General features: G+C 39.5%; 1 protein-coding gene across 1 annotated transcript in view; it reads right to left on the bottom strand.

Annotated features, from left to right (window-relative positions):
- Window positions 1-10000, bottom strand: part of caln2 (calneuron 2) — a 69891-nt gene that overhangs the window by 2870 nt on the left and 57021 nt on the right. The gene's annotated exons all lie outside the window — the stretch shown is intronic.

Below are 10000 nucleotides of genomic sequence, written 5' to 3'. Positions count from 1 at the left end.
AATGGAATAAAAGATAAATCTGCGCTATATAATATTTACACAATCATATTTACAAAAATAACAAGAAGAAAAGGTGCTGTTAAATATTTATCTTGCTGAGTTCTTATTGTGGAGTCACAACACCAGAGTCAAGTACTGGACAATACTACACATATATGTCTTACTACACTATCACAACACCAGAGTCAAGTACTGGACAATACTACACATATATCCTTGTTACTGCACTATCACAACACCAGAGTCAAGTACTGGACAATACTACACATATATGTGTTACTATACTATCACAACACCAGAGTCAAGTACTGGACAATACTACATATATATACTTGTTACTACACTATCACAACACCAGAGTCAAGTACTGGACAATACTACACATATATGTGTTACTACACTATCACAACACCAGAGTCAAGTACTGGACCATACTACACATATATACTTGTTACTACACTATCACAACACCAGAGTCAAGTACTGGACAATACTACACATATATACTTGTTACTACACTATCACAACACCAGAGTCAAGTACTGGACAATACTACACATATATAATTGTTACTACACTACCACAACACCAGAGTCAAGTCCTAGACAATACTACACATATATGTGTTACTACACTATCACAACACCAGAGTCAAGTACTGGACCATACTACACATATATACTTGTTAATACACTATCACAACACCAGAGTCAAGTACTGGACGATACTACACATATATACTTGTTACTACACTATCACAACACCAGAGTCAAGTACTGGACAATACTACACATATATAATTGTTACTACACTACCACAACACCAGAGTCAAGTCCTAGACAATACTACACATATATACTTGTTACTACACTATCACAACACCAGAGTCAAGTACTGGACAATACTACACATATATACTTGTTACTACACTATCACAACACCAGAGTCAAGTACTGGACAATACTACACATATATACTTGTTACTGCACTACCACAACACCAGAGTCAAGTCCTAGACAATACTACAGATATATACTTGTTACTACACTATCACAACACCAGAGTCAAGTACTGGACAATACTACACATATATGTGTTACTACACTATCACAACACCAGAGTCAAGTACTGGAAAATACTCCACATATATACTTGTTACTACACTATCACAACACCAGAGTCAAGTACTGGACAATACTACACATATATGTGTTACTACACTATCACAACACCAGAGTCAAGTACTGGACAATACTACACATATATACTTGTTACTACACTATCACAACACCAGAGTCAAGTACTGGACAATACTACACATATATACTTGTTACTACACTATCACAACACCAGAGTCAAGTACTGGACAATACTACACATATATGTGTTACTACACTATCACAACACCACAGTCAAGTACTGGACAATACTACACATATATACTTGTTACTACACTATCACAACACCGGAGTCAAGTACTGGACAATACTACACATATATGTGTTACTACACTATCACAACACCAGAGTCAAGTACTGGACAATACTACACATATATACTTGTTACTACACTATCACAACACCAGAGTCAAGTACTGGACAATACTACACATATATACTTGTTACTACACTATCACAACACCAGAGTCAAGTACTGGACAATACTACACATATATACTTGTTACTACACTATCACAACACCAGAGTCAAGTACTGGACAATACTACACATATATAATTGTTACTACACTACCACAACACCAGAGTCAAGTCCTAGACAATACTCCACATATATACTTGTTACTACACTATCACAACACCAGAGTCAAGTACTGGACAATACTACACATATATACTTGTTCCTACACTATTGCAACACCAGAGTCAAGTACTGGACAATACTACACATATATACTTGTTACTACACTATCACAGCAACAGAGTCAAGTACTCCACAATACTACACATATATACTTGTTACTACACTTTCACAACACCAGAGTCAAATACTGCACATATATACTTGTTACTACACTATCACAACACCAGAGTCAAATACTACACACATATACTTGTTACTACAGTATCACAACACCAGAGTCAAATACTACACACATATACTTGTTACTACAGTATCACAGTACATCACTAGATGTCGAGACGATGGAGTCACTGACAGACGACGATCACTTTCTTCTCGCCACAGATGGTTCAATGAGGCGAAGAGGAAGCGACGAGACGATGATGGAGAACGAGGGATGAAAAAGTAGCCGCGGATGGAGAGACGAGAAGACAGAGGAAGTGGCGAGAGACAGATGGAGGAAACAGTGGCAGACGCCGCCGAGAGAAAGAGTCAAGTGAGGGTTGAGATGCTCATTTGGAGTTGATTCATCTTCAGTGCTCCGAGGAAAACTAGAGACTCGTTGGAAGATTCTTGTCTGGACCAGTGAGTTCAGTGAAGTCTTAACAGAGAGAAGTACCTCAAGTGAACAAGTTCTTAGAATCTCTTTCAAATTAAATTTATCCAAAAAATAGTTTTAATCAAAAAAAAAGAAAAGTTTTGAAGTTGTTTTCTACAATGAAGCAATGATTTGATTTTCATTGAATTGAAAAAAAAAGTTTTTTTGTAGGCTTTGTAGTATTGCTGTGCAAATAATTGGTAATATTACTGTGCAATGGTTTGTAGTATTACTGTGCAATGGTTTGTGGTATTACTGTGCAAGGCTTTGTAGTATTACTGTGCAAGGATTTGTAATATTACTGTGCAATGGTTTGTAGTATTACAGTGCAAGGCTTTGTAGTAATACTGTGCAAGGTTTTGTAGTATTACAGTGCAAGGGTTTGTGGTATTACTGTGCAAGTCTTTGTAGTATTACTGTGCAAGTATTTGTAATATTACTGTGCAATGGTTTGTGGTAATACTGTGCAAGGCTTTGTAGTATTACTGTGCAAGGATTTGTAATATTACTGTGCAATGGTTTGTAGTATAACTGTGCAAGGGTTTGTAGTATTACAGTGCAATGGTTTGTAGTATAACTGTGCAATGGTTTGTAGTATTACAGTGCAAGGCTTTGTAGCATTACTGTGCAAGGCTTTGTAGTATTACTGTGCAAGGCTTTGTAGTATTACTGTGCAAGGGTTTGTAGTATAACTGTGCAAGGGTTTGTAGTATTACAGTGCAATGGTTTGTAGTATTACTGTGCAATGGTTTGTAGTATTACAGTGCAAGGCTTTGTAGTATTACTGTGCAAGGCTTTGTAGTATTACAGTGCAAGGGTTTGTAGTATAACTGTGCAAGGGTTTGTAGTATTACTGTGCAAGGCTTTGTAGTATTACTGTGCAATGGTTTGTAGTATAACTGTGCAATGGTTTGTAGTATTACAGTGCAAGGCTTTGTAGCATTACTGTGCAAGGCTTTGTAGTATTACTGTGCAAGGCTTTGTAGTATTACTGTTCAAGGGTTTGTAGTATAACTGTGCAAGGGTTTGTAGTATCACAGTGCAATGGTTTGTAGTATTACTGTGCAATGGTTTGTAGTATTACAGTGCAAGGCTTTGTAGTATTACTGTGCAAGGCTTTGTAGTATTACAGTGCAAGGGTTTGTAGTATAACTGTGCAAGGGTTTGTAGTATTACAGTGCAAGGCTTTGTAGTATTACTGTGCAAGGCTTTGTAGTATTACAGTGCAAGGCTTTGAAGTATTACTGTGCAAGGCTTTGTAGTATTACTGTGCAAGGGTTTGTAGTATAACTGTGCAAGGGTTTGTAGTATTACAGTGCAAGGCTTTGTAGTATTACTGTGCAAGGCTTTGTAGTATTACAGTGCAAGGGTTTGTAGTATAACTGTGCAAGGGTTTGTAGTATTACAGTGCAAGGCTTTGTAGTATTACTGTGCAAGGCTTTGTAGTATTACTGTGCAAGGCTTTGAAGTATTACTGTGCAAGGCTTTGTAGTATTACTGTGCAAGGGTTTGTAGTATAACTGTGCAAGGGTTTGTAGTATTACAGTGCAAGGCTTTGTAGTATTACTGTGCAAGGCCTTGTAGTATTACTGTGCAAGGGTTTGTAGTATAACTGTGCAAGGGTTTGTAGTATTACAGTGCAATGGTTTGTAGTATAACTGTGCAATGGTTTGTAGTATTACAGTGCAAGGCTTTGTAGTATTACTGTGCAAGGCTTTGTAGTATTACAGTGCAAGGGTTTGTAGTATAACTGTGCAAGGGTTTGTAGTATTACTGTGCAAGGCTTTGTAGTATTACTGTGCAAGGGTTTGTAGTATCTTTTTGAAAAAAATGTTGTTTTTTTCAATTAAAAAACATTTGAAATTTAAACTAACAAATATTTGTTAAACGGTAAAACGCGTTGATTCCTTGAGAGTCGATCAGTGACTCATGACAGTGAAGCTGGTGATGAAGACGCTGAACTGTGTTGAGAGGATTTAAGGAAACATTAAAGTGGGTGAAGCTGCAAACATCAAACATCAAACTCTGTCATCTATGTCGTCTCTGGCGTCTCTGGCGTCGCTGGCGTCTCAGGCCTCTCAGGCCTCTCTGGCAACTCTGTCATCTATGTCGTCTCTGGCGTCTCTGGCGTCGCTGGCGTCGCTGGCGTCTCAGGCCTCTCAGGCCTCTCTGGCAACTCTGTCATCTATGTCGTCTCTGGCGTCTCTGGCGTCTCTGGCAACTCTGGCGACTCTGGTGTCTCTGGCATCTCTGGAGTCTCTGGCGTCTCTGGCGTCTCTGGCGTCTCTGGCGTCTCTGGCGTCTCTGGCGTCTCTGGCGTCTCTGGCGTCTCTGGCGTCGCTGGCGTCTCTGGTGTCTCAGGCCTCTCAGGCCTCTCTGGCAACTCTGTCATCTATGTCGTCTCTGGCGACTCTGGTGTCTCAGGCCTCTCTGGCAACTCTGGCGTTTCTGGCGACTCTGGCGACTCTGGTGTCTCAGGCCTCTCTGGCAACTCTGACGTCTCAGGCCTCTCTAGCGTCTCTGGCATCTCTGGCGTCTCTGACTTCTCTCGCGTCTTTGATGTCTTTGACGTCTCTGTGACACCTTGATAACACAGGGGTGTCTCTGGCGTCTCTGGTGTCTCTGCCGTCTCTGGCGTCTTTGGCGTCTCTGGCGTCTCTGGCGTCTCTGGCGTCTCTCGTGTCTCTCGTATCTCTGATGTATTTGACGTCTCTGTGACACCTTGATAACACAGGAGCGTCTCTAGTGTCTCTGGCGTCTTTGGCGTCTTTGGCGTCTCTGGCGTCTCTGACTTCTCTCGCATCTCTGATGTCTTTGACGTCTCTGTGACACCTTGATAACACAGGAGTGTCTCTGGCGTCTCTGGCGTCTCTGACTTCTCTCGCATCACTCGCATCTCTGATGTCTTTGACGTCTCTGTGACACATTGATAACACAGGAGCTTCTCTAGAGTCTCTGGTGTCTCTGGTGTCTCTGGCGTCTCTGGCGTCTCTGGCGTCTCTGATGTCTTTGACGTCTCTGTGACACATTGATAACACAGGAGCGTCTCTAGTGTCTCTGGCGTGTCTGGCGTCTCTAGCTCTGACTGAGAGTCAGGAACGTCTCAGGACTAGAACAATCCTTATCAGACGTCTCTCAAGTCCCAGTGACTTCATTTGAACATCCAGGAATGATGAGCGTAGACTCTAAATGTAAAGGTTAGCATGTCGCTAACAAACTCTTTGGTCGTAGCTTCTCGTCTCCATTTATCTTCTCGTCTCTGTTTCAACGCCACCGTCCCACCTCTGCTAAACCCCCGGGGTGTAGGGGTCTAGGGGGGATAAGACGAGGATCACAGGCAGAGAAGGTCAGCCTGAAGGTCACCACCATTCAGGGAGAAGGACTTTGATGATGATCCGCTTTCTTCTTCGTCTTTGAAGGTTATGTCTTTGGTGGACATGAACCCTCGCTTCACCTGCAGCGTATCTTCACTAGATCAGTAGTATCAACAGTAGAAGAAGGGGCCTCACCATGTACTCAGAGAAGTTTCAAATATCCTGGACTGTGCTACAGACATTTCTGGACCTGGCGATGACTGAGGATAGGAGGATACAGTGAGTCCAACAGCTTTTAAAGCTGATGTTTGAACATATTTTGGTTTGAAAACAAATGAAAGCAGTTATGACTTCGTCAAGAGTCATGTGGTCTGGAAATACTACAACACCAGAGTCAAGTACTGGACAATACTACACATATATACTTGCTACTACACTATCACAACACCAGAGTCAAGTACTGGACAATACTACACATATATACTTGTTACTACACTATCACAACACCAGAGTCAAGTACTGGAAAATACTACACATATATACTTGTTACTACACTATCACAACACCAGAGTCAAGTACTGGAAAATACTACACATATATACTTGCTACTACACTATCACAACACCAGAGTCAAGTACTGGACAATACTACACATATATACTTGTTACTACACTATCACAACACCAGAGTCAAGTACTGGACAATACTACACATATATACTTGTTACTACACTATCACAACACCAGATTCAAGTACTCCACAATACTACACATATACTGTATACTTGTTACTACACTATCACAACACCATAGTCAAGTACTCCACAATACTACACATATATACTTGTTACTACACTATCGCAACACCAGAGTCAAGTACAGGACAATACTACACATATATACTTGTTACTACACTATCACAACACCAGAGTCAAGTACTGGACAATACTACACATACATACTTGTTACTACACTATCACAACACCAGAGTCAAGTAATGGACAATACTACACATATATACTTGTTACTACACCATCACTATATATCACTATATATCTTATCCTTGTAAAACATCGTAAAAACACACTAGAGTGTACACGAGTGTGTTCTAAAATGATAGTTTGTTTTAGATCCAGGTTTGAAAAGGTTGAACTTTCTTCCAGACTCGTCAGCAGACGGAGACTCTGCTGAGGGAGGACCAGATGGTGGACTAATGGAATCTGGGACTTTGGGTTTGCACTTTGGCTGATTAAGGTTGGATCATATCGAGAGGTTCATTCTTTGGCTCACGTCTACGCCTCATGTTTGTCCAGATCCAGCACTTTAGAAGAAAACAACTGATGAAAAATACTTTTTGTCTGCATTTTTCTTTTCAGTTGTAATGTAAAGTATTGTTTACTTGCTTATCTCGTAACCATGGTAACTGCAGTTATTCTCAGGTAAAATTATACTATAATAATCATAAAAATGATATGTTAAAGACTATCTTAACTCTGTAAATCTACAAATAAATACAGAAAATATCATTTTTAATTGAGGACATTTAATGGCAAGAAAACATATATTTAAGTAATCAAACAATTTCCAACTATAATCAAACAATTTTCAACTATAATCAAATAATTTTCAACGATAATCAAACAATTTTCAACTATAATCAAACAATTTTCAACTATAATCAAACAATTTTCAACGATAATCAAACAATTTTCAACTATAATCAAACAATTTTCAACGATAATCAAACAATTTTCAACTATAATCAAACAATTTTCAACTATTATCAAACAATTTAAACTATAATCAAACAATTTTCAACGATAATCAAACAATTTTCAACGATAATCAAACAATTTTCAACGATAATCAAACAATTTTTAACTATAATCAAACAATTTTCAACTATAATCAAACTATTTTCAACTATAATCAAACTATTTTCAACTATAATCAAACTATTTTCAACTGTAATCAAACAATTTTCAACTATAATCAAACAATTTTCAACGATAATCAAACAATTTTCAACGATAATCAAACAATTTTCAACGATAATTATAATTTTTTTAGGTTTTAAACTCAGACTTTGAGATGCTGTGATTCACTTTAGTTTGGGGCTTCAAGACACACACACACACACACACACACACACACACACACACACACACACACACACACACACACACACACACACACACACACACTGGCAGCAGTTGTTGCCAAAAGTGTGTGATGAAGGATATTCGAAGGATATTCTTCGCTGCAGGAAAGACGACATGACAGTTGGAGGCAGAAAGAGCAGAAAGAGCAGAAAGTGCAGAAAGAGCAGAATGTACAATTTCTGTGTGTCTTCAGGGGAATGTGAGGCTTCACTGGAGCTGCAACTGTTACTCTCTGGCTACACTTGTGTGTTCATGAATAAGAAAGATTCGATAACAAACCTGGAACGTTCACTGGATCACAAACTTTAAATATGTGAGTCTTAACAAGACTTCACATCAACACAAATATACTACACAAATACAAACAAAGATCAAATGCTGCGAGAAAATAAAGATGAATATACTGTATATATATATATTTAACTGAGTTTTGGCTGGCTTTTTCAGTTTTTCACTAACTAGTAATGCACACAAACACACACATGCAAAAAAAACACACGCACAAACACATTCAGACACACTTAAACACAAAACTCAGACACTTGTACACACAGACACACATGCACATAAACACACACAGAGACACATGTACACACAGATACATGCACACAAACGGACTCATGCACACAACCCCACATGCACACTAACACCCATGCACATGCACAAAACCACACATCTGTTTCACCATCTGAAGGATCATTATCTTGTCTTGATTAACCTGGACTTCATCCCTGAACCTAAGTCTTTGAAAGTTAGGTCTCAGAAGCGTGTCATCTCAGCCGATACTGCAGACAGTTTTTCTGCTATGTTTGACGCTCTTTCCTTTGATAACTGCCCAGACGTGGACAGTTTGATTCACTGTTTCACTGGTCATTGTGTTGAAATACTGGATCAAGTGGCACCTGTTAAATCGAACTTGAAAATTCAGAAAAAAACGGTGCCCTTGGACAAATGAAGATCTCCTGAGTCTGAAGAGACTTTGTGGAAAGACTGAGCGTCTCTGGAAGTCCACTAAACTTGAGGTGCATAGACTTCACCTCAGGCATCTGATGTAAGTAAGTAAGTAAGTAGTATTTATTTATATAGCGCTTTTCGAGACCAGGGTCACAAAGCGCTTAAACAATCAAAACAATACTCAAAAAAGTACATACTTTAAAGATCAAGATAATACTGAGAACAACACAGGAGTTCCAGAAAATCAAGAAAAAGCCTGAACAAATAGAAACGTCTTAAGATGTTTCTTAAAGGAGTCAGTAGATCCATCAAGCGCAAAGAGAGAGAAGATCGTTCCAAAGCTTAGGAGCAACAGCCTGGAAAGATTTCTCTCCTCTGGTCCTGACAATGAGATGGTAGAAACTGCTCGATCTGATTACATCAGAAAACTGGTAGCAGCAAATAAGAAAAACCCCAAAGTGTTGTTTGACACGATTAATTCTCTTGTGTCTCCTGTTCCTCAAATGACGCCTGTCTTCTGTGAAGCTGACAGCAATGCATTGTTGAGATTTTTCATTGACAAAATTAAATTGATCAAAGAGAAAATCTCTCCCCCTTTGTGTGAAACCCCTACTGTCTCTGAGCCCCTCTCCTCCTCTTGGTGTTCCTTTTATGCTGTATCTTTGGGTGATATTTCGGCACTAGTGAACAAGATGAAACTCTCCTCTTGCTCAGATGACGTCCTTCCTTGTAGGCTTTTTATCAAAGTATTTGATGTAATTGGCCCCTGGGTTACCAATATGGTGAACCTCTCCCTTTCCACAGGGGTTTTTACCAATGCATTTAAACATGCCATTGTGGAGCCTCTGCTCAAAAAGCCAGGCTTAGACCCAACTGACCTCAGTAATTTCAGGCCTATTTCTAAGCTCCCTTTCTTGTCCAAGATCTTGGAGAAGGTGGTGTCTGAGCAGCTGTCTTTGTTCCTGGATCAGAGCGACATCCATGAGAAGTTTCAGTCTGGCTTCCGTAAACATCACTCTACGGAGACAGCTTTATTGAAAGTGTCCAGTGACATCATGATGTCGGCTGACTCTGGTAAATTCACTGTTCTGGTTCTCTTGGATCTGTCCTCAGC

The sequence above is a fragment of the Callionymus lyra genome, chromosome 14 (genome assembly GCF_982586985.1).
Source record: "Callionymus lyra chromosome 14, fCalLyr1.hap1.1, whole genome shotgun sequence".
Taxonomy (NCBI): Eukaryota; Metazoa; Chordata; class Actinopteri; order Syngnathiformes; family Callionymidae; genus Callionymus; species Callionymus lyra.
This window is presented reverse-complemented; position numbering and strand designations above follow the sequence as displayed.